The 27182-nt window shown below is 39.1% G+C and overlaps 1 pseudogene; it reads left to right on the top strand.

Moving 5' to 3' along the window:
* The first annotated feature begins 948 nt into the window (after positions 1-948).
* On the top strand, positions 949-27051 carry LOC137777329 (kynureninase pseudogene; annotated as a pseudogene).
* Positions 27052-27182: the final 131 nt, after the last annotated feature.

A 27182-nucleotide genomic window follows, 5' to 3' on the forward strand; every position in this document is an offset into this window, starting at 1 on the left:
GTGACCCAAGCAAGTTAGCCCTGCCAAAGAATCCTGCTGGAGAGGAAGGGCTTTCAATATATAGAGTCCATTCCAGGAGCACAGGACTTAGTGGAAGGATGTGAGCTGTTCAAGCTGAATAGGCGTCTATGGTTCCCTGGCACCTGCTGGGGCAACGTGATAGATGAGATAGAATCTCTGTGGTAATGAAATTTCACAAAGACCAAGAAGTTAGTGCACAATGTCAATCAAGAATAAAGAATACTACTAAATATGTGAGAATAGGGTACTGTAGAGTCTCTCAGGAGGGCATGAAATCCTTTCTGAGAGTTCAGAGGGACCTGCTTCCAAAAGGGAAATTCAGAACAAAATTCTAAAAATTTTTAAATTTGGCCAGGATAGTGAGAAAAGTTTACAGGAAGAAGTATACGCAAAGGCTAAGAGGAGGAAGTATAACATGTTTGGGAACTGCCAGGTGTTTGGTATGCCTGGAGTAAAGAGGCTGGGAATTAAAAGAGAGGAAACTGAGAAACATTGAGAAATGTGGCTGGAGTGCTAGGTAGGGGCCAGATCCCGAAGGGCATTGCTCTTATGTGAAGGAATTTGTATTTCATCCTGACGGCAATAGGGAGTCACTGAGTGATTAGTACAATGCTTAACACATAGAAAGCGCTTATTAATATTACAAGTTATTCAATCATTCATTCAACAAGTGCTTACTGAACATTTAAAGGACTATGTGCCAGACACCTTCCTACGATGGCATTTTAAAAAATAGTGAATAAAATCTGGAACTGAATCTTTTTTCTTGGAGAGGCCTCCTATCTAATGGGAGAGTCAAACATCAGTAAAAACTAACACACAAGTGTAACACTGCAACCAAATTAGTGCCATGAAAGAGACATGTATAGTACTGTGAGGTTTCTGTGAAGAATTGGTAATGCCCTGAGATATAAAAGAATAGTAGCCATGACTACGGAAAGCAGGTTAGCGGTAAGAGTGCAGAGCAATGGGAAAAGCTTGAATAAGGACCTTGAGTAGGGATGCTGCATGGCTTGACTAAGAGACCAAAAGAAGATCAGATGTCTTGAGCCCCAGAATCTCAAGAAAGTATGGAAAGCGATAAGGCTGGAGAAAGAGGAAGGAATATTCCCATCCAGGGCTTGTATGCAAGTGATGAGAACTTAAGCTTTCATTGTGTGAGTAATAGGAAGATAGGGGGTTTTTTAAGCTGCGTGCTAAGAGAGATACAACAGATACATGATGTAATGTGACTCCTGAAAAGATCTGTCTTGTTATAGTATGAAGAACAGAGCAAGGGAGGCGTGGGAGCCTTTGGAAACAGCAGTTTTGAAACTGAAAAGAGATGATTGTGACTTGCACTTTGATGATGGCGGTGAAGATAAGCAAAAAGAAGCAGTAGGTATCAAAATAACAGGACTTTGATGGATAATATATCACATAACCGGGTGAATGATGCTGTCATTTACTGAGATGTGAACTCTGCATCAGACTTGGGGAAATCATGAGTTCAGCCTGAAATATGTTAAATTTAGCTGATATTGAGAGATAAATAGAAATGTCAATTATGCACTGAGCTCTGACTTTATAAAACATATATATAAAGTATATATATATATAAATATATAAAATCTGTGTGCAGTTCGTAATTGATCCTAGGTTAGCGGATGAGCTAACCTAGGGAGGAAGTGTAAAGTGAACTAATCTGATTTGCCTTATGCAAATGTCACATGGGCTACAGTATAAAGAATGGATTGGAGGAGGAGTTCCCAAGATGGCAGAGTAGAAAGACTCTGAGCTCACATTCTCTCAGGAACACAGCAAAATTATAACTATTTATGCAATAACTATCAATGAAAAAGAAGGGAATCTACCAGAAAAGATCTTCTACAACTAAAGTTATAAAAAATGAATCACGACAAGATGGGTAGGAGGTACAGAGTCACGGTATAGTCAAGACCCAAAACCCCAGGTGGGCAACCCACTAAAAGGAAAATAATTACAACTGTAGAGGTTGTCCCCCAGGAGTGAGGGGTCTGAGGCCCGCATCAAGCTCCCCAGCCCACAGGTCCTGCGCTGGGAAGATGAGCACTGAGAACATTTGGCTTTAAAGGCCAGCAAGGCTCACTTTCAGGAGACCCAGAGGACCGGGGGACATAGAGACTCCACTCTTAAAGAGCACACACAAAATCTCACGCGCTCCAGGACTCAGGGCAGAAGCAATAATTTGAGAGTAACCTAGCTCAGACGCACCTGCTGATCTCAGAGTGTCTCCTAGAGAGGCAGGAGGCAACTGGAGGCCCCCCTGGGGACATAGACACTGGCGGCAGCCATTTTAGGGAGCTCGTTCTACCACATGGACACTGGTGCTGATAAGCGCCATGTTGGAATTCTCTCTAGCTTATTGGCCTCAGGATCCAGCCCTGCCCCCACTCACCAGCCTGCAGGCACCAGAACTGGAAAGCCTCAGGCCAAGCAACTAACTGGGCAGGGACAGAGCCCCACCCAGCAGAGAGGATGCCTTAAGACCCTCAGAGCCCACAGCCATTCGTGGACACAGCCCTTCCCACCAGAGACCCCTGGGACCCAGCTCTACCCACCAGTGGACAGGCACCAACCCCAGAATGCCCTGGGGCCCCAGCCCCACCCACCAGCGAGTGTTAACACCTTTCTTTCTCAAACTATTCCAAAAAATTGCAGCAGAAGGAACACTTCCAAACTCATTCTATGAAGCCAGCTTCACCCTGATACCAAAACCAGAGAAAGATATCATAAAAAAAAGAAAATTATGGGCCAATATACCTGATTAACAATAGATGCAAAAATCCTCAAGAAAACATTAGCAAACCAAATCCAACGATACATTAAAAGAATCATACACCACGATCAAGTGGGTTATATCCCAAGGATACAAGGATGGTTCAATATATACAAATCAATCATTGTGATACACCACATTAACAAATTGAAGAATAAAAACCATATGATCATCTCAATAGATGCAAAAAAAGCTTTTAGCAAAATTCAGCATCCATTTATAATAAAAATGCTCCAGAAAGTGGGTATAGAGGGAACAATAAACATTAAAGAACACACTCTTAAACAAGTGGGCCGATTAAGCGATCAGAAGGGAAATTTGTAAATATCTTTAGACAAATGAAAATGAAAACACAACATGTCAACATTTATGGCATGTAGTCAAAGAAGTGCTCAGATGGAAGTTTATACTTGTAAATGCTTACATTCAAAAAGAGAAAGGTCTCAGATTGACAACCAACTTTACAACTAAAAGAACTAGAACAAGAAAAACAAACTAAGCACAAAGATAGTGGGAGGAAGGAAATAATAATAATAAAGATTAAAAATAATATAAAGATTATAGAAGAGATAAAGAAACTAGAAAATAGAAAAAACAATAGAGAAAATCAATAAAACCAAGAATTGGCTCTTTGAAAAGATAAAAAAATTGAAAAAAAACCCACAAAACTTTAGCTAGACTCACTAAGAAAAAAAGAAAGAAGACAAATAACTGAAATCATAAATGAAAGAGGGGACTACAAATGTCACAGAAGTTAAAAAAAAAAGTGTGCTTGAACAATTACATGGCAACAAACTGGATAACCTGGATGAATAAGACAAAATCTGAGAAACAAACAACCTACCAAAACTGAATTATGAAGAAGTAAAAAATCTGAATAGACCTATAACTCATAAGGAGATTGAATCACTAATCAAAAACCTCTCAATAAGGAAATTCTCAGGGCCAGATGTTTTCATTGGTGAATACCAGGAAACATTTAAAGAAGAATTATCACCAAAACTGCTCAAACTTTTCCAAGAAATTGAAGAGAATGGAACATTTCTTAACTCATTCTATGAGGCCAACATTATGCTCAAATCAAAGTCAGACAAAGACACTACAAGAAAAGAAAACTACAGACCAATATCCCTTATGAATATTGATGCCAAAATCTACAACAAAATACTAGAAACCTGAATTCGACAGCATATTAAAAGGATTATATGCCAAAACCAAGTGAGATTTATTCCTGGAATGCAAGAATAGTTTAATGTACAAAAATCCATCAATGTAATACACCACACATTAACAAAATGAAGGGGTAAAAACACATGATCATCTCAATTGATGCAAAAAAAGAGTATTTGAAAAAAATTCAATACCTGTTCATGATAAAACAATAGTCAATAAATTAGGAATAGAAGTAAATTATCTCAGCATAATAAAAGCCATATATAAAAAACCCACAACCAATATCATATGCAATAATGTAAGCTCTTCTTCTAAGAGCAGGAAGTAGAAAAAGATGCCTGCTTCCACCACTTCTATTCAACATAGTACTGAAAGTCCTAGCCAGTACAATTAGGCAAGAAAAATAAATAAAAAGCATATAAATTGGAAAGGAAGAAGTGAAATTACGCTTGCAGACATCATGATCTTTAGGGTAGAAAATCTTAAAGATTACACACACACACATACATACTCACGCACCTCAGAACAAATGAATTTAGCAAAAGTTGCAGGATATGAAATCAACACACAAAAATCAATTGCACGTCTATGTACTAAAAATGAGCAAACTGAAAAGGAAATTTTTAAATTGCATTTACAATAACATCAAAAACAATAAAGTAAATAGGAATAAACTTAACCAAGGAGACAAAAGACTTGTACACAAAAAACTATAAAATGTTGCTGAAAGAAATTAAAGATTTTAAAAAATGGAATGGATTCTGTTCATGGATTGCAAAACTTAATATTGTTAAGATGTCACTATTACCCAAAGTGTTCTGCAGGTCCAATGCAATCCCTACCAAAATTTCAATGACATTTTTTTGAAGAAATAGAAAAAGTTCACCTAAAATTCTTATGAAATGTAAAGGGGGCGCTCAAACAGCCAAAACAATCTTGAAAAAAAATGAACAAAGTTGGCAGTCTCACACTTCGTGATTTTAAAACTTACTGCAAATCCAAAGTCACCAAAGCAATGTTGTACTGGCATAACAACAGATACATAAACAGTAGAATAGAACAGAGATCCCAAAAATAAATCCTTGCATATATGGTCAAATGATTTTCAACAAAGATGCCAAGACAATTCAATGGGGAAAAGAGGCTTTTAATAGTGATGGGAAAACTGGATGTCCACATGTAAAAGAATGAAGCTGGATCCTTACCGTACACTATATACAAAAAATAACTAGACGGATCAACAACCTAAACATAAGAGCTAAAACTATAAAATTCTTTGAATAAAACAGTGGCAAATCTTCATGATATTAGATTTGACGACGATTTCTTGGCTATGACACCAAAAGCACAGGCAACAGAAGAAAAAATAGACTTCGTCCAACTTCATCAAAATTAAGAACTTTGTGCATCAAAGGACACTCACAACAGATTGAAATGGCAACCCAGAGACTGGGAGAAAATATTTGCAAATCACATATCTGATAAGGGATTGATATCCAGAATATATAAGGAACTCCTACAACTCAATAACAACAAAAACATACAACCTGATTTAAAACTGGGCAAAGGACTTGAACAGATATTTCTCGAAAAATGTATATAAATGGCCAATAAGCACATGAAGAGATGCTCAACATCACTAGTCATTAGGAAAATGCAAATCAAACCCACAATGATATACCACTCCACACCTCTTAAGTGGCTATTATAAAACAAAGTAACTAACACAAACTAACAAAAAAACAGAAAATAACAACTGTTGGCAAGGATGTGGAGAAATTGGACTTGTACATTGCTGGTGTGAATGTAAAATGGAATAGCTACCATGGAAAATGTTATGGTGATTCTTCAGAAAAATTACATGGAATTACCATGTGATCCAACAATTCCACTTCTGGGTATATACCCAAAACTTGAATAGTTATTGGTACACCTACATTCATAGCAGCATTATTTAGAGTAGCTAAAATGTGGAAGCAACTCATGTCCATCAACCGATGAATAGATAAACAAAAATGTGGTACATACAATGCAATATTGTTCAGCTTTAAAAAGAAAGGAAATTTTGACACATGGTACAGCCAGGATGAACCTTGAAAACATTATGCTATGTAAAATAAGCCAGTCACAAAAGGACATGTATTGTATGATTCCTGTTATATAAGGTCCCTAGAATAGTCAAACTCACAGAGACAGAAAGTAAAATGATTGTTGCCAATGACTTGGAAGAGGGGGAATAAGGAGTTAGTGTTTCACAGGTACAGAATTTCAGTTGAGGAAGACGGAAAAGTTCTGAATGGGGGTGATGGTTTCAGAATAATGTGAATGCATTTAATGCCACAGAACTATACATTTAAAATGGTTAAAATGGTAAATTTATGCTATGTATATGTTACCACAATAAAAAAAGTTACAAAAAATGTGGGATACAGCTAAAAACCATGCTTAAAAAGAAATTTATAACATTAAATGTGAATACTGGAAAAAATTCTCCAATTATTGACTTAAGCTTTCATATTAATCTTTAAAAAGAAATGCAAATTAAAACCAAAGATGCAGAACACAGGATATAACAAAGATAAGAGTAGGAAACTCAATCAAAGAGGAAACAAAATTGAAAGAGAAAATTTAACATAATCAAAAGGTGTATATCTAAAAGATTAATAAATTGAAAAATTATCAATACTAGTAATGAGAAGGGTGATATTACAACAGATCCTATGAAAATTAGAATAAAAGTAAGGGAATACTTTGAACAAGTTCATGTCAGGAAATTTCATAATTTAAATCAAATGGATAAATCTGTGAAAAACACAAATTATGAAAGCTCATTAAAGAAGAAATAGACAAAAAAATAGTTCTAGATCTATTTTTAAATTAATTTATAGTTATAAACCCTTCTATAAAGAAAATACCAGTCCCAGATTTCACTCGGTGAATTTTGCTGAACATTTAAAGAAAATATAATGTCAATTCTATACAAAATATTTTTTTTTTAAAAGTAGGAGAGGAGGGAGTACTTCTCAACTCTATGAGTATTACCCTGATTGAAGGAAAAAAAACTAACTCCATCTCAATATTTCTCATGAACATAGACACAAAAATTCTTAGCAAAATGTTAGCAAATTGAATTCAATATGTAAAAAAGATATACGTAATGACCAAAGAGATTTTATCCCAGGAATGTAAAGCTGGCTTAGAATTCAAAAAATCAATGTAATTTACAATTACAGACTAAAGGAGAAAAAACATATAGCAATTGTGATGGATGAAAATAGAATGCTTTGACAAAATTCAACATCCATTCATAAGAAAAACTCTCAGCAAACTAAGAAGAGAGGGAGACTTCCTCAATCTGATGAAAGACATGTATACAAATCTTAAACCTGTCATCACTACTAATGATAAAATAGTGAATACTTTTCCTCCCAATATCAGGAAGAAGGCAAGGATGTCTCTTCTCACCATATTTATTCTAGACTGTATTGGAGGATGAAAAGGTCACATGTAGACACATTAGTAGACAGTCCTAGCTGTTAGTGTCAACTGCCCGCCACGTGAGTGACTCATCTTGTATGTCTAGCCCAGTTGAACCTTCGAATATTTCCAGTCTCAGCCACTATTTGGCTGCAACCTCACGAGCAACTCCAAGGAATAATCACCCAGCTGAACCAAGTCTATCCACAGAAATGCAAGACAAATTATGGGATGTGGGGATATAAGTATTCGTATAGCTGATTCACATTATTATACAGCAGAAACTAACACAACAGTGTAAAGCAATTATACTCCAATGAAGATGTTTTAAAAAAAAGAAAAAAAATGCTGACAAAAAAAAATTGTTGTTTTAAGCCATTAAATGTTGAGGTAGTTTGTAACCCAGCAATTGACAACTGATATAAAAAATATTTGCAATAGCAAGAAAGAAACCAGACAATATTACTTAGGGATAAACTTAATGAAACCTCCAGAATACTGCTGAGAAATTGAAGTAGCATGAACACACTGCAGCTTTTCCTGTCTACAGGCATCCAGCAACTGTTAAAAAATGCAGCTTCTAGTAGCCTTGTTCCCAATAGGTGAGCCAATCCGTGTTCTCTGGGGACCTTTGCAGCTAATAAATTGTTCTTTCTAAAGCGAGCTTCTGGAGCAACAGTCTGTCCCCATTTCGCTGCCCAAGGAAAGATTCTCCAAGGATAAATATGGGGAGATCTGCAAACGTTCTTCCTTCCAAGATCAAAGAAGACTCCAGAGTTTTGTCTAAACTACAGAAAGACCATATACAAAATCCATGCCCCTTTATGAAACACATCCTATTCTCTGCTCTGAATGCAGTTCCTGGGAGCTCAGTCTCCTGGGAATATGACACTGCACTGGGCTAACTCATCAGTGCTCTGGGAGGGGTGTCAGGAAATGCCATCAGCCACCAATACACCAGAAACGCTACCCAGCACATGGTACCTCAGATACACTGCCACTTTCAAATGTATCACTGTTTGAAATATATCACTGTATTTCAGTTCTTATTCTGTGCTGAAGACCTTGGTATATATCTTATTTAATTCCTTACAGCAACCGTTTTTTTTCAATTCCAAAGTTGCAGAGATTCCCAACCATGCTAAGAAAATCGTTTTAGCCCCATTTTTCATGTAGAAAAACTGATTCGTAGAATCCATTGAATCAGTAGAACCTACATTCTATCTGAATTTGAAGTCTTTGCTTTGTTCATCTCCACTTTGCCTCTGCTTGCTTTTATCCCTGTTTGCTGACTTATCTGTGTCCCCCATTAGACTATGAGACCATCAAGTACAAAGACTATGCCTTATTAATTTTTAGATCTCTAGGAAATAGCATAGTGCTTATCTCTTAATCATTATTCACAAAATGTCACTTCAACTTTTGGATTAGAAGTTGCATCACACATATCTTAGTCTAAGTATTATCTCCCTCAACCAGACTGTAAGATCCCGTAAGGCAGGGGTCACATTTTATTCACCTTTGCATTCTTGGCATCTAGCTCGAGGGCTGGCACACAGTGAAAGTTTCACAGTAGAATAAGTGACAGACGCAACTCACCCAATTGCCCTGGCCTTCACTAACCAGCAGTAAAATTCCCAGAAGAGCTATAGAAAGCAGTAGGGGTATTAATGAAATAAGAGTCTGTGAATAATTTAGTAATTAACATTGTCTACATTTGCATTTATTTGCATAATGCTTCTTAGCTTATGAAATGTTTCCACATCCATTTTCTAACGTAATCTTTCCAAGACTCCTATGAGGTACAAAAAGCAAATACAATCGGCATTTTATAGAAAAGATTCTGGGTCTTGCCCAAAGATACAAAACTGGATAGTGGTGATGTTAGAAATAATACTCAGATTTCCTGGCGTCCTGCGTAGAACTTTTCCCACCGGATCACCCTTTGACCAAGGTGAACGACTGAGCATTCAATTTGGAATGCAACCATTTATAGCTGTGGGCCTGCAGTCAGGTTTTTTAAATTTTTGAACTGCTGTGTCCTCTTTTGTAAAATTGCAATAATTATTATTAACCTGACTTCCCCAGTCAAGTCACATTTACTAAAATATCTATTAATATTAATCTACACGAATATAATACATTAATTTAATAATAGAATTAAATTGTATTACTAGAATAATATTAATATTTATTGAGTCATATTTATTCTTTTTATTAAAAATAAAAGTGCAAAGAAGATAAAATACTGATTGAATCCAACGTAAAAGTATTAAAATTCTGAGGAAGAAATGAGAAATCTTCCCCAAAAAGCAGAGAGATTTGACAAGTAATATCTTTCCTAAATTCTGCTCCTTGTTTTCTTCTGAGCCTAGGAGTCTAGTGGGGTAGAGCTCTCTGTTATCCCAAAGCAGCCCTCCTCAATAATTTAGGAAGCCTCCAGTATCCAGCCTGGTTGGCTCTCCCTGCACTGCAATCCAGGATTTGAGCTGCACTGCTGATTCTTTAACCTAGCTCTTCACTACCTTTTGGTAGTGAAGAATGCCTTTTGGTAATTATGAATGCCTTTTGGTAATTATTAAGAATGCCTTTTGGTAATTATTCATATTTATGTAAAATATCTCATATATCCAAAAAGGGGAGCTGCTTTAGATGGTTCTTCAGTGAGCTTTCTAACTGCCAGACAAAAAGTCCCACCCATTTGCTAGCTAGTGACCAGCATGACCTATGGATTAAGAATATACTACCTTATGACGTTATGGGCAAGAATCAGATAGTTTTTCCAGTTCTGAAGAAATTTTTATTAACTTCCTAGGATTTCGAGGGTAGTCAAATCTAATTTGTAAGAACATGCGAAGTCAACAGGCCTATGAAAATGTCAGGGATTCCTTGCTAAGGACAAATGTATATGGGTCAAATGGTGAGTCTGAATCCACTCAAATTTCTCACTGCCTCCAATGTAAATCCTCGACTCAAGCAAACAGCACTATTCCCCTACTTCTAGCATCCTCTCTGTGCCTGTGATTAAACTCACTCAGACCCGGAATGCCTTTTCAACTCCTCTGCAACCATAAAAATAATGGTTGCCATTTATTATTACCTAATAGGGTGCATCTATTCCCAAACTTAAGTCACTAAAGGAATTGTTGTCTCCATTTTACAGATGATGAACCAGAGGCTCGAGAAAGTTAAGCAGTGTATGCAAAATGCACACCTAGTGATAGAAGCAGGATTTAAATTCTGTTTAGGTCAAATGCATGCTCTTCCCATTATGCTCCTTCTCTCAGGACTAGCTCAAAGCCCACCTCCTTCCAGAAAGTCTCCTTTGAGCATGCAACTCTGAATGACCTCACACTTCTTTCTTCTCCACTCACTGACTACTTAGCACACTTTGCCTGGTGGTGACTCCTGGTCTCTAATGCTGTCTTCCACTCAGCCACAAAATTCTTGGGGACAGAATATACTCTTATATTGCTGGTATATCTTACCTCTCTTCCACTATGTTTTTTATCCCATTAAAATAAAATTTTGTGGTAAGGACAAACATCTACTTGGATGTCCTATTGATCTCTGCATACCTTTAGATGTTTTGAATAGTGCTGTGTACAAAGTAGACATCTAAAAACTGGATGTTGACATGAATATAAATTGGATTTAGACTAAATATCCATTTGAAAGACAAAGAAAGTAGGATGCAAAGAGGTTAAAAGCCAAAATTCTCACAGAAATTTTCTGACAGGGCTAGGTCTGTGGATTCACTGACCAGTGGATTTTTTTCCCACATTATATCTAGGGTGACCTTTCAATTTATTGCCCAAACTTTGGCATTTTTAAGAGTCAAAGTGAGTAATATTTAAAATTTTTCTAGGACAATAGGCATAAACTACAGTGTATCATCACCTAATTATTTCTCACGGCCTTTACCAATGGCAATAAGGGCTGCACATGCTTATATACAGTGCATACAAAGTGCCAAGTGCTGTTCTGAGATTATAAATACCATCTATGATATAGTTATAGATATACATGTACATGTGAAACAACTTGTGTAATCTCCATAAATAAGTACTATTATTATTCCATCGTACAGATGAGAAAACTGAGGCACAGAGAGGATAAGTAACTTGCCTAAAGTCATACATCTAACAAACATTGGAACTAAAGATTTGAACTCAAATAGTCTAGCTCACAAGCCATTGCTCTTAACCACCACAAAATAGAAAGCAAGTACTCAATAATATCTGATGGTTATTTATTCCTAAGATCACTTCCCTTGATCAAGGTGCCATTATTATGGCATAGTAGAAAGAGCCCAGGGTCAGGAAGTAAAAGAAATGGAATCCAGTGTCCACCCACCCTCTGAATCACCAGGTCACACTCCTCAGTTTTCCATCCTTAAGAATGTTAGACTACTCTTGAAGTCTACTAGCTTGAGAGACTCCGTTTATAGGATTGATGGATATGATTTTACTTCAGGGTTTAACATGGCCTAGCACCTGATGGGTACTGAGGGAGAACTCACCTTAGTCTGAGTCCTGAGGGACAATTATCCTTGACTTCGGAGGGCCTTGATGACAATACGCCAGGTTACTCACAACAGCCTGTGAAATTGGTACAGCATCTCCAATTTCAGACGGGAAAGGAGAAATTCAGGGAAATTAAATTATTTACCCAACGTCACAGTATTATATGGAAGTATATGGAAGACCCAGGATTGGAATCCAGTCTATCTAACTCCAAAGCTGTGATCATTGTACTAGAGCACTCTGGCAGACAAATATCACCTAAGTTCACAAACACAGCTTGTTTTTCCAGCTCCTCAATTTCACGATTCACTAGTTCTGTGGGTCAGAAGTACTAACATCCAGAAAGCACAAGAAGCATTGTTTGGGAGAGGAGGGGGGAAAGGCAAGAAAAGAATTCCATCCAATTCAACCAGCTTTAGTACCCGTGCCATTCGTATTGCTCACACATACTTAGAAACTAAATATAATAAAGGTGTTTATGGAGACACCACAGAAGTATACTGCTGAATTTCTGAGGTTCTATGGTTGCCAGGGAGACAATGATCTTCTCTTACTTACAGGAAAGCTTCTTTAAGAGTGGGACATGACTCAGAGATACCAGGAACTGGAATCTTTACAGGGGAACTGTCTGTGTGAAGCATACAGAGTCATCACCATACACCTGTCTGACTTGAGTTTCCCAAAGTCCATCTCCATCTCCCAAAGATTCTTCCTGCACAAATGCTGGGGTATGGGTCCCACCACTGTTATTCAGTCTGCTGAGGACAATGGGTCCCAAGCCCAGTCTGGTTTCTTTAGAAATCTTCCCCCCTCTTAGTGAGAGGCACCAGGACCAGCACAAAAGGGCACTTTGGGGGATAAGCAGGGCTTTCAGATATAGACCCTGAAACATCTTCCTGGCCCACCTTAGAACTGGCTCCATTCCTGACTTCCTTTGTTGCTGGCTTCTCATTACAGTTTCTGTTCATGTCCCAATTTCCTTTCTGCTCTGACCTGCAATATCTGTTCCACTCCTGGAGATCTCTGTCTTCCCTCATCCAGAATTTGGGATTCTGCAAGACAACCCTACAAGAGACAGTGTTCCCATAACCCCTGTTTTCATTTCAGCTCTCAGAAACTTTTAGGTAACCCTTGCCCTTTCCCTAGTAGCCAGAAGGCCTACTGCCATGGGGCAGAGTCAGCTCAAAGAAAGGGTCTTAATAGTCACAATTCCAGCGCTCAGCCTGATGACATTCTCCCCTCTCTACCGTCTCAGTAAGAGCACAGCCAGCCCTTGCTGTCCTGCTTGGGCTGCTCCCTGTCAGCCAGCTGTGGACAGCTGCAGCTGTCAGAGTGTCTCCTCATTGGTCTTGGTCCTGCCCTTTAGGCTGCACAAAGTCTAGCCCCACCCCTCTGGCCCAGGAAGTCCCTTGAGAGGGGTGCTGGCCACTCTCAAGCCCCCTGCCCCAAGTCCTCTCCTCCAGCACCTCCCCACAGGACCACACACCATTCCTGTCGAGAATATACAGATAGTGCTCTAATCCCTCACCAGGACTTTGGCTTCTTGAATGGAATGACCATAGGACATCCACGGGACAACACGGGAACATCATATCCCATTCTTCCTGAGGTTCCTCACTGACACTCCTCACACAGGCCCTCAAGTCCTGACTTGTGTTTTCAGGCTTCCTTGTCCCTGCTTTTCCTCAGTCTGAGTGCTGTCTACTTGGGAAATCTCAGTCCTTTCCATGACCATATTTCTACTTTCCACAAGGAAGCAGTAACTTTCCACAAGTCCTTTTCCCTCCCCTCTCTAACACTGTCTTCTCAGAGTCAAACAGCACGTATTGAGTACTTATAGTGTTCTCAATTCTGACCGGCTTTATTAGGATTTCCTGGGATAGATACTCTGAACTCTGCCATTGAACACCCACTGGTGAACATTGCCTTGGGGGAAAGAGAGTCCCTTCCCTTCTCAGCTATAAGAGTATCTGCTCAACTCCATGCCTTTAAACCAGACCAACTACCCCAAACCCTATGGAGTACTCCCTAGTGGCCAATGAAAATGAGCCTTGGACATTCCAGCCCCACTGATGACAAATGTCTCTGAACTCTCCATTCACCCTTCTCCTTCTCTCTCACCTCTGGAACCACCCTTTATGTCCTTGACTCCCAGCTTCCAGAATCTGCCCCACACTAGTCATGCCTTGGAATGAAACCCAGGTTTGCTTTTTGGCACTGCTCCTGGCATATTTCTCTGACAAGGTATGTGGTCACCCTCCGCATTGTGTTAGCTTGCTTGCCCAGCGACCTGCACAGTTTGAACCAGGCAGGCACCAGTGCACACCCTATGCAATGGGTCAAGTTTTGAAGATACAGCTAGACATGTAAGATCCACTTTAGCAGTGACACGAAAAAAAGAGCTTGTGTGGAAGTCACAAGCAGTGGCCCTGGAAAGCTTCTTTTGGTCAGTAGGAGCTTCTCACCGAGTTTCTAGCCATCATTCCATGCTCATGCTCGTCTGTTTTCCAGGCAGACAAGTTGATTTCCAAAGCCTAACGCCGAGGCAAAGGACCCACTGTACATCCAGAATCACTAACCTCCTTCCTGGTCAGCCTCAAAGGCACTTCTGTGGGTGCTGCAGCTGGCTCTCTAGCACATAGGCCAAAAGGACCGATACCCACCTAATGAAACCTCAGTCTGGCCAAATGTGAAGTCATTTCATTCACTATGCAGAGATTATTTACACCTCATGAAATTTTGGCCAGAAAATTTTGTTTTCATTTTCAGAGGTAATGATGGCCTGACTGAAAAAAATTATAGCATTTTAAACAATACTCATCTGGTAATAATTTATGCATCCATCACACAGAAGTCTTATTAGATATAGACTATGTTTGATGGAATCAAAATCTAATCAGAAGCCCCTATTCCAAAATATCCAGCTGAAAACCCAGGTGGGAAAGTAAGTCTGTGGAAGGACAAAAATGAAAGCAGCATACAAGCAGAGCTTTATCCTTAGAAAGCATATGTTGTTACAATTTTTAGTCACCATTGGAATGTTGGCTTGTCAAAAAGAAAAATATATATATATATATAGAGAGAGAGAATTAATTAAAAACTGAGCCATCTTAGGCACTTATCAGCCTTTTCCCCAGGAGAGGACAAACTCCTCTAGGGCTAACTCCCTAGCCAGGCATGAAGACTCAACAACGGAACTCCGTGTCCTTGTTCTCCACTCACCCCTTTCACCCCTTCGGTTTCCTCTGTTCTGAGCACCTGATCATTCTTCAAACATGACTGAACCTATTCTAATGTCTGGACCTGGATTCCTCCATCCTATGTACAAGGCTTCCCATCTTTGCCCTTCCCAACTCTTCCCATTAGTGAATTCCAAACTAAAATTCCTCCTCCCTCAAGAAGCCCTCCTAAATAGATTCAACCCCCAAACTTCTCCTCCTCTTCACCCACAGCGTATACAGACTGTGCCAGTAAATTAGAAATAAAATTGGCCCTTTCTTAGTACACTGTCTCAGATAGTTTTCTCACTTAACTCCTGAATCTCCTAATTTAAGATTGATCTCACTCACTTTCAGGCATCGGCAACAACTTCACATCCATCAGGAGGGCTATTATGGGAAAAACAGAAAATAAGAAGTGTTAGTGGGGGGGCTTCCCTGGTGGCGCAGTGGTTGAGAATCTGCCTGCTAATGCAAGGGACACAGGTTCGAGCCCTGTATTTAATTAATAAATAAATAAATAAATAAATAAATAAATAAATAAATAAATAAATAAAAATTAAAAAAAAAAAAAGAAGTGTTAGTGGGGATGTGGAGAAGTTGGAACCCTTGTGCACTGGTGGTGGGAATGTAAAATGGCACTGCCACTGTGGAAAACAGTGTGTCAATTCCTCAAAAAATTCAAAATAAAAGTACCACATGACCCCTATTGCCATATGGTAATAAAATTATCATATAATGGAAGTGAAAGTAATTAACGCCACTGAAGTCTACACTTAAAAATTGTTAAGATGGTAAATTTTGTTATGTATACTTTACCACAATAACAACAACAACAACAAAAAATAGAGAAAAAGACTGAGACTGAAGGAAGAAAAACTAACTTTCTTAATCTCTCCTGTGCTAAGTGATTTTCATAGACTCTCCTTTTTAATCTTTGCAACAACCTTGATTTTAACCCCATATTTCAGATGAGCAGATGAAGCTGAGGCTGAGCATGTCAGTGATTTTCCTGTGCTTTCCAACTTGCAGAAAATGCAGATTTGAACACAGGCCTAGCTGACCTATGGCCACCACTCATAGGTTCCTCCTCAACGTTTCTCCTTCCTTATACTCCATCTCCTCACATACAGCTTACGACCCTGAGAAAGGGGAATGTGCCTTAAGTGTCAGTGCCTCCTCATTAGCATAGCCAAAGCTACAATAGGTGCTTCTTAATTGTTTATTGAATTGATTCTCCTCCTTGCTTAGGTAGTGAATGACCCAGAACTGGTCGGTGCTTCAGTGTCATTTTTACCTGAGATTACTGGACTCAACTCATGGCAAATCTGTGATCAGCCAGGCTGCCAGGCTGTGCCCTTCTCCGTTGCAATCTACAAAAGAAAGAATCTATTTTAGGATTTCCCACGTCCGCTGTGGTTCTGAGTAATGCCTGAGATTTGTTACCTAGCAATTAAGCAAGAAAAGATGGGAAATTGTATTTACATTTTCCACACGGTTGAGCTTTCTATACCTAACCTTGAATACTTAATACTGTGCTGAGTTATGACTCATCAAGGAAAGATAGTTTTACTTATAAAAAAGGAAACAAAGCTTAACTCTCAGTAGGATGGTTACCTCACAGAGAAAAGAGAGTAGAACATACGTTTTTAAATTGTAAATGTTGAAAATGAAAAATAAATTACTTCTCTTACTGAAAGCGAGGACTTTTCAGATCTTCTCTTGATCCCTAACCTTCATCAAACTAGTAATAATAGTACTAATTTCTCATTTTCATGACTTATCCATCTGGAAAGCCCTTACCCTAATAGCCGCATACTCAAATCTCATCTTCCTTCAAGGTTCAGCTCCATACCCTTCTTCCATGAAGACTTCTCTGACCAACTCCCCATCTCCCTTCTTTCCTGCCATTTACCTTGTCCAGTAGTCTGCACTTTAATTTGCTAATGCTACTTATTTACATCTCACATCTTCCCTTTAAACTCGGTCCTACTTCAGAATAAGAGATTTTATTTCTTTAAACCATAGCCCAAGACATTGTAGTCACTCAGTAAGTATGTACTGTTGATATATACTTCACATATTGTGTTTATTACATTTCACTTGTATATATAGAATGCAGAGTTTAAATCTATCCAGTTTCCTTTAGAACACAGGGCAGAAGAATATCTACAGTTATTGCCAGTAATATGGTTTTTAAAGGGCTGCCAGTTTTACTTGGGAAAACTATTTATGATGAAATGTCCTCTTATGCATTTATATCACTGGACCCGGAAGAAGCCAGGACAAGCACAGACAAGGGTGGACAGGATGTGGTACTTCCTGGGAATGCTGTTAGATTCCATTTTTAAGATTCTTCTAATGTTAAGGGCAGGAACTTCAAGAACATGTAGTAACCTGGTTAAATATTAATGCTCCACAGGCTAGGAGACGAGTCTGATGTTTAATTTTCAGTGCTTTACTTCCCTGCCATCTTCCAGACAACAGAAAATTAAATTCTGACTTTACTGCAGTGCTTTTCAACCTACCTTCAGTTTAGAATCATCTGTGGTGATACGGAAAAACACAAATTCCCCAGCCCTACCTCCAGAGATTTGGATGCAATTGATCTGGGCATCAGTATCTGTTGAAAGCTCCCAAGGTGATTTTAAAGTGTAACCAGAATTGAGAACCACTGATAAAATGTTTGATTTATCAATTCCTCACTCTGAACCTACCCTAAGTGCCAAAATAAAAAACATTAAAAGTAACAATCCAGCCTCCATGCTGCCTCAGAAAAATGGGAATTTATTAGGTTTTAACAGAAAGAATATAGTAATAAAAGATATGGTACAGGATGGGCAAATGCCCAATGACATTTCCAAGTCTGGGTACCTTGGGTCTTAGACACTTCTTCCTCTGCACAGAGCCACACTGTGGCTGTTAGAATAAATACCTATGATTTTTTGAAATCAACCAAGAAAAGACTTCCCTGGTAAGAAGTTGGCAGTCCTTACCACCCAGAAAAATGGCACCAACGTATCACTAGGCATTTCAGTCTTCATTGCTTCTGAGTGATGGGATATTGAAGCCATGTAAAACTGTTCCTTGCCAAAAGCAGAGGAAAGGTCATTTTTTATGTCAAGTATTCCCTTGAACAATTGGAACAAGTTCACAACTGGGATGGAGATGGAGGCAGAGATAGGGGGACTTTATGAGAAAACACAGATTTATTGTTGACCAAATTATAATCAGAAGAAGCAGAAGGCATCCCCACCGGCAACATGGACTAAATTAGACTCCCCAGGGTAGGCTGAACTCTTCCAGAAAGAGTAACAGACCTGTTTTCTTGTTGCATGAGATGAATCACCCTTCAGTGTTAGTCAACAAACAATTGACTTGGTTACAAGGGGACTATTGGTTATAAGAAGAAAGCATAAAATGCATTCAAAATGGTCCATTTTGTAGGTGAGATGATTAGAAGAAACATTTTAACTCAGAACGTATACAAAATGGGGGCATCTAAAGAGGTATAACAAGAGCATTGGGTCAAAAGCCCCTCAGACCATATATTCTTTGGGTTTCAGTTGTCCCTACATGTCCCTCAAGCACCTAAAATTCGGCCAGTGAAAAATTGAGCCCAACTCCTCTCCCCTATTCTCAGTCTTGGATGGTAGCCCTACCCAGAAGCCTATGTTAGAAGCCTAAGCTTTACCTTGATTTTTCCTCCGTCCTTCCTCCCATCCATGTCCAATTGCTTACCAGGCTTTACCAGTTTCTCTGCCTTGAACTAGGCCTAGTTCAAGTTAGGCCTTTATCATTGCTTGTCTAAATCATGGGTTACCAAACCAGAACTCTTGGAACAAATCTGGGCCCTCAACCTGTTTTTGTAAATAAAGTTTTATTTACATATCATCTAGGACTGCTTTCAAGCTACAGTTAACAGAGTTGAGTAGTTGCAACACATAACATACATAGTCCACAAAGGCAAAAATATTTACTATCTGGCCCTTTACAGAAAAACCTTGCTAACTCATGGTCTATGTCACTGCAATATTCTTCTAAAAGATTATCCTACTCCACCCTCTCCCCTACATCCAAACTTTATCCCTCACACTACTAATAGAATAGTCTTTCAAAAATAAAACTCCAGGGCTTCCTTGGTGGCACAGTGGTTGAGAGTCTGCCTGCCGATGCAGGGGACATGGGTTCGAGCCCTGGTCCGGGAAGATCCCACATGCCGCGGTGCAGCTAGGCCCGTGAGCCACAACTACTGAGCCTGCGCGTCTGGAGCCTGTGCTCCGCAACAAGAGAGGCCGCGACAGTGAGAGGCCCGCGCACCGCGATGAAGAGTGGCTCCCACTTGCCGCAACTAGAGTAAGCCCTCGCACAGAAACGAGGACCCAACACAGCCAAAAATAAATAAATAAATAAATAAAAATTAAAAAAATAAATAAATAAAACTCCAATCATTTCCCTCCATAGCTTAAAAGGATGGCTTCTCATGAAAAGTAAGATCCAAATTGTCAGCCTGGCATTCAAGACCCCACACTATATCTTCTCACCCAATCCCAGGTTCCCTCAGCTCGTTCATTCTCCCTTCTAAGCAGCATAGCTTTTCTTTCCTTGGGGAATCTATGCTCCAATTTGACATGAAGTTCATTCAGGCATGTTTCAACTCACAGAGGGCTTATCATATCATCATTTCAAAAAGCAAACGCTCCCCTAAAGGAATTTACTTTCCAGTTTATTCTACTTACTTTATTATGTAATGGCCTTGATAGAGAAGATGATCAGAAAGCTTTAACAGAGGTAGATCTTCAAGTGGAAAGAGTTTACCAGGTATTAGAGATTAGGGAAGGGCTTCAGAGACAATTGTTTGAACAAAGTTAAAAAGGGAAGGTATTCTTGAGAAACAACAAAAAGTTTGCTGTGTGGTGCTGAATAGCCCTAGATAAGGACAGAAAGGTAATTTGTAAAATTTTAATGTCATAGTAAGGACCTTGTACATATCCGATACCAGCCAAAATTCTAATGATGGTAGGATCTTAAAATCATCCCACATGTGGAAAACCAATCCAAGACTGCTAAGCAAGGAAATTCCAGGATTAGATTCTCCTTATAAAAAGGAAGCTGGTGAGAGTGAGAAATAAGGAAAGGAAAAAATAAAGGCAAGAATCCAGTATAGAAGTAATTATAATAGCCCAGTGAAAAATGAAAAGGCCTGAACTTGGGTGGTGGCAGTTGAAATCAAACATGGAATTAGCAATTAACTGGATCTAGGAACTCTGGATAAAAGAACGAATGCTGAATCTAAGGCTTCTAGTTTGTACAATTAGCTAACTGGATAGAGGGACTTGTAGCCAAAATCAAGATTACAGGAGAAGGACCTGATTTGGAAGGCAAGTGGCAGATGCAGATAATAAGTTTCATTTATACATGTTAAATCCCAGATGCTGGAGATTATCTAGGTGGAACTACCAAGGATGAAGTTAAAAATGTGTACCTGTTCCTCCAGTGAAAACCTGGTGCTAGAGATTGAAATACCATCAAGTTTGGGGAGTGGTAGAAACCTTGAGAGAATGTAGCCATGTCATCTTGGCTTCAAGGTTGCCCATAAGCATCTTGCTTCATGATCTTGGTTGGCTCCATGAGCCTTAGGAAAAGAAATTGTAAACCAATCAAAGAAAAAATGTTCTGATTCTCTCAACCAGAAACTTTAAAAGGAAGTAGAACTGAAGAGAATGAGACCACTTAGAATTTAAATTCAGTGTATGTTTTTGAAAATAACCCACAAATAAAGAAAAGGGAGGGGTATTATATAAGAAAATGTTAAGAGAGGATTATTCCCGTGTAGGTCAAAGGCCTAATTAACTGGGTACCAGTAGATCTGGAAAGTTAAAGAGATGCAAATTCTCCACATGAGATGAGGAGGTAGCTGCATTTCTGCTTCCTGGGAGGGGTCATCCCAGTTTTGCTGTAACAGGACCAGGAGGCAGAATGGTGAGCTCTACCTCCAGGAGTAAAAGCTGAGAGAAGAAAAAGGTTCCTACGATCACCTCAACGGAGTTAGGAACTAAAAGCCAAGGGGAACATGAAACTGGGAACTTTGACACTTCACTTTGAAATTTTGGCTTTCCTTTGCTTCTTTCTCACCGAAATCAGCCATAAAGCCCTTATAATAAAAAAAAAGCCTGTAAATGTATTTAGGGGTACAATAAAGAAGCAGATAACTCTCAGCGGACAAGACTATGCTCTGCTCTACAGTAGTCTGAAAGAGAGGGAACCCAAAGAGATCAAGCAGGAGGGGATAGCCATTAAAGGAGAGAAATGCAAGCTGAATTTCTAGGTTCTACATCAAAGAAATAAAGGAGATCCTGAAATGTCAGCCTATAATTAAGAAAGGGGCCAAGAAATAGCTCTCATTCCCTCTCATATTTTTAAAGAGCATATTATGGAAGGTACCAAAAAGACAATGCATCTAATGGCAAAATATAGTGTGTCACATCTTTACCAAGGAAGGCTGGAATCCAGAAACCACTAAAATTTCTAGAGACAATCAAGGGGAATATTGAAGGGGTTCAACGGTCAAGGAATGGCTAGATCCAATACTCAGGTTGAATAATTCTGATGGGATAGATTTAAAGCATAATACTCAAACTTAAGTTGGCTTCCTCTTCTCCATGAAGAATAATCTCAGTTTGTTCATTCAAGAAACATTAATTAGCTTCTCGGCCTTTTGGCTAAGATCAAGTGAAGAAACATTAATTATTCATGTATTTGTACAAACTACTGTATTAGATATTCACAGAAACACACACAGTCTCTACACTTCAAAGGGATCACAGTCCAAGGAAGGATACTAAAGCCAAGTGAAGACAAGGCCACAGACAAAAGTGAAGTCATATGAGAGCACATGGGCACTGTCACGCCCAGTTGAATCCCCCAACCCTAAAGTGTGATATACAGCACAGACCCACTGCTTGTGTCTCTGAGGCACAGAAGGGGATGAGGGAGATGCCCAAAGACTGGAAATGAGCAAATGTAATGACAGAAAGAAAAAAATATACGCCTCATCAACAGAAGACCCACAGGTTGATATATTTAGACTGGTCAGCTGTCAGGGCCAGCCAGGCTAACAGGGCCAGAGGCTACATCTCGGCTGCAATCTGATTCTCTGTTGTTCCTTCCTCTTTCACATAGACTCCTGGAAAAAGAATTTTTGCTCCTTCTTATGAAGTGACAAGACACAGTGGAAATAGCACAGGCTTAGAAGTCTGACCAATCCCCCATCCTTCACTTGTTATCTACATGATCTTGGCTACATTTTTCAACCTTCCTGAAACTCTGTTTCCTCATCTATGAAATGAGAATAAAAGTTCTGCCCTTAAGTTTGCTGTAAAGATTCACTGAGAACATAAATTTAGTATTTAGTTCAGTGTTTGGCAAATAAGAGCTAATCGATAAATATTATTCGTTATTATTACTGTTATCCCTTTGCCCTCAAGTACAAGCATACTTCCCTTACCAACTTCTGTCTGGTGTAGTTTCTCCCTGTTTGGCTAGGAAGTCACACAGATGTATTTTTTTGTAGCAGCTATAGCAACTCTGCCACCATCATAGCTCAGGAGATGATTGTCGGATAGGAACTGTGGACACAGTTCCCCAGCCTGAAGACCTTGGTGGTCCACTCCTCTCCACGCTGCCCTCTGCTGACCACAGACAGTCACTGCAATTGACCTTCCAGGTCCTAGCAGTGTCAGACTACAGGAGAGATCCTTCTCGCTGACAGATATCTAGAATTAGTTGTTGATAAACAGGTCATTTATAGTCATATAGCAAAGAAGGAGATGACCACCAAGAGTCAAAATGGACCTATTAAGAAAATATATCCTGTTAAATTAACATCATTCTTCTGTGTAATGGCATTATTAGTCTGATCATTAGAAAATATATTAAACAGAATTGCCATAAAACACTTGCTAAATGTTTTCTAATAACCTTGTGGAAAAGATGTAACTATTAGGTGAAATAAATATCAGACAGGAGGCTCCACGGCATGGATGAGTAATCAAACTGTAGAATTTATGTTAATGAATCTTGAAGGTTGCCCCAAGGCTCCATCAACAATCCTATCCCACTCAACATTTTCATAATTGACATGAATGAAGATAAAAGATATATCATATTTTCCAATGATACAATATTAGGCTGAACAGCTCATGTGATAAACAGACTCCACCTTCCAAAAATCTCACCAAACTCAATTTAATAAATAGTTACTGAGTTGCCTCTATCTTCCAAGCACTAAAGACAGATTGACAAACAAGGACTCTACCCTCATAGAGTAAATGCCTTGTGGAAATTCAAAACTGTATTTGGAATAACCTGAATTAAAATATTGGAAAGCAAGTTATTTTTTAATATTTGGCCTGAACAAAACATACCTGTTGAAAGATATAATCCACAAACAACTAGTTTGCAATACACAGTCTAAATCAGCAATATTTACTCAGTGACTAAAATCACTATTTAATCGTAGGTGAAAGTCACAGAAGAATTCATATAAACGTGAAAGCTCCCTGGACATCTGTCCTAGTTGGACCATATATGGGTAATTGTAAAATGGACGGAAACCTATGCTGACAAACTAGAGAGTGGCCACAGTTTGGTGACCAAGAGGGATCGAGATATCTTACCTCAGGAACACTCAAAAAAGACCATGTTTGTTGGGTTAGAGACAAGAAAACTAAGGAAAGAGGCAATGTGTGTTGTGTATGTGTGTGCACACATGTGGGCATATTTGTGATAGGGATTAAGAAGCAGGGTAGCTTTTTTCAAACACTGAAGATATGTCATATCCTTCACCATAGTGGACTGTGGTAGATGGATACAGTTTTCACTACAAGTACACTTTCCTTTCACTGTGTCTTCTAGTAATGGGAGCCTTTTTCCTGTGGGAAATTTATTCCACATCGTCCAGGTAGGGCTAAGTGCTAGGCTTCCCCCACTCCAAGCAACACCCAGCTCCGATTTGGGGTGTCACATGACCCTAACCTTCTTCCACTAAAGTTTTGCTAGTGTTATCAGGAAAAAGGCACTTTCGTTTCTCTGAGAGTTCCACTAAGGCTCACATAAGCCAGGGGCTACCAAGGATCATCTTTTCCGTTACTTAGAGCCCAACAGAGAGGGAAAAAAAAAAAGAACTAACAGAGAAAATTAGAGCTCAGAGATTTAAAGAGGGGAATTGCTGTGATATGGTTTAAGTACCTGTATCCACCTTACATGATGTTAGACCAATCACTGTATCTTTTCAATAAGTTATCTTTTTGTTTAAGGTACTTTGAGGGGGTTTCTATTATTTACCCTAAAAAAATCCTGACCATTATTTTCACTAAACACTAAGTACTTTATGAACTGTGTCTTCCTTACTCATCTTTATAACCCAGTGTGAAGTAGAGACCTTAAGATATAGTAAGAACTAAAAAAAAAAAAAAAGAAAAAAAAAAGATATAGTAAGTACTCAGTAATTGCTATGATAAATTGAAGTGAACCAAAACTTCAAGGAGGCTGATTTTGACTCAGTTAAGGGCAGTCTTCCTAAAGACTGGCATTGTTATGGACTGACTGTGTCCCTTCAAAGTTCATATGTTGAAACCTAATCCCAATGTGATGCTATTAGGACTTTTAGGAGATGATTAAGTTTCGAGGGTGGAGCCCTCATGAATGGGATTAGTGCTCTTATAAGAGACCCCAGAGAGCTCCTCTGTCCCTTCTGCCATGTGAGCGCACAGCAGGAAGTCAGTCATCTATGAACCAGGAAGGAGGTCCTCATCAGACACCAAATCTGCCGACACCTTAATCTTGGACTTCCCAGACTCCAGAACTACATGAAACAAATGTTTGTTGTTTAAGTCACCCAGTCTATGGCAATTAGTTACAGCAGCCCGAACTGACTAAGATAGGTGTGGTTCAATATCAGTACCACAAAAAGCATCACTAAAGGTGTTCAAGCTGAGACTGTGACTGTTCAGGCTGCTGAGGGTGGGTACTTGGGGAAAGCATCCTATAAGCGGGTTCCTTCTGGTCCAGGGTCTGTGATTCTAGGTAATATGTACCTTCTTTCCACCACTGAAAATACCCTTTATGTTGTTTTTCTATCAGATTTCATTAAAATTAACTTATCTTTTGGCCTTTTATTCATTTGCTTTACTCTTTAAGTTCTATGACACAGTAATTACTGGAAAGGTTGGCATAAGGCAAGCTGAAAGAAAACTGAAGCAGCACTGCGAATAGCCCCGTTAAGCATTTTGTTTAGATGTTTGTCAGTGATTGGAGATTGACAATCAGCACACACAGAGTGGGAAGAACTAAAGTTGGCTCACAGGTTCCCCGAAGGGTGGAGTCTGAGCAGAAGTGCTTTCAATTTCTCACCCAGAAGTCTGGCCTATAAACGTGTAACGAACTCTTGAGAGGTTTTTTTTTGTTGTTGAAGGAGAAACACTGGGAGCTGTGGACCCCACTGGAATCCTAGCCGTTGATTTATCTTTAGTGAATAAGGATGAAGAAGCCATCTATTTCTTGGGAAATTCTCTTGGCCTTCAACCAAAAACGGTTAAAACATATCTGGAAGAAGAACTAGATAAGTGGGCCAAAATGGGAGCCTATGGTCATGATGTAGGGAAACGTCCTTGGATTATAGGAGATGAGACTATTTTAGGACTTATGACTGACATTGTAAGAGCCAATGAGAAAGAAATAGCCCTAATGAATGGTTTGACTGTTAATTTACATCTTCTATTGTTATCGTTTTTCAAGCCTACGCCCAAACGGTATAAAGTTCTCCTGGAAGCTAAAGCCTTCCCTTCAGATCATTATGCTATTGAGTCACAGCTTCAACTTCATGGACTTAACATTGAGAAAAGTATGCGGCTTATAAAGCCAAGAGAGGGGGAAGAAGCACTGAGATTAGAGGACATCCTTGAAGTAATTGAGAATGAAGGTGACTCTACTGCAGTGATCCTGTTCAGTGGTCTGCACTTTTATACTGGCCAGCTCTTTAATATGCCTGCCATCACGAAAGCCGGACAAGCAAGGGGTTGTTTGGTTGGCTTTGATCTGGCACATGCAGTTGGAAATGTTGAACTCCACTTACATGAGTGGGGAGTTGATTTTGCCTGCTGGTGTTCCTACAAGTATTTAAATACAGGAGCAGGAGGTCTTGCTGGTGCCTTTGTCCATGAAAAGCATGCCTATACAATTAAACCTGCGTTAGTGGGATGGTTTGGCCATGAATTAAGCACCAGATTTAAGATGGATAACAAACTGCAGTTAATCCCTGGGGTCAATGGATTCCGAATTTCAAATCCTCCCATTCTATTGGTCTGTTCCTTACATGCTAGTTTAGAGATCTTCAGGCAAGCAACTATGAAAGCACTGAGGAGAAAATCTGTTGTGCTAACTGGTTATCTGCAATACATGATCAAGCATCACTTCAGCCAGGATAAAGCAGAAACCAAGAAAACAGTTGTGAACATAATTACTCCATCCCATATAGAGGATCGCGGCTGCCAGCTAACCCTAACATTTTCTATTCCAATTAAATATATTTTCCAAGAACTAGAAAAAAGAGGAGTGGTTTGTGACAAACGGGATCCAAATGGGATTCGAGTGGCTCCAGTTCCTCTCTACAATTCTTTCCATGACGTTTATAAATTTATCAATCTGCTCATTTCTGCACTTGACTCTGCAGAAACAAAAAGTAGCCGAGTTTTCCATAGCAACTTAAGCAAATAATATGGAAAGACTGTGGTTATTTTATTACTATTATTCAAGTTTTAATTATTTCAAAACTGATTACACATAACTGGCAGTCAATTGTATACTTCACAGAAAAACAAGACAATTTTTTTAAGGGTCTGTGGCCTTGAGATATCTGCATGGCTGTCCAATTTCTTGGTGTTTGGTGGATCAAAGTCTTTACCGGTGCAA

This window comes from Eschrichtius robustus, chromosome 15, assembly GCF_028021215.1.
Source record: "Eschrichtius robustus isolate mEscRob2 chromosome 15, mEscRob2.pri, whole genome shotgun sequence".
NCBI classification, from domain to species: Eukaryota; Metazoa; Chordata; class Mammalia; order Artiodactyla; family Eschrichtiidae; genus Eschrichtius; species Eschrichtius robustus.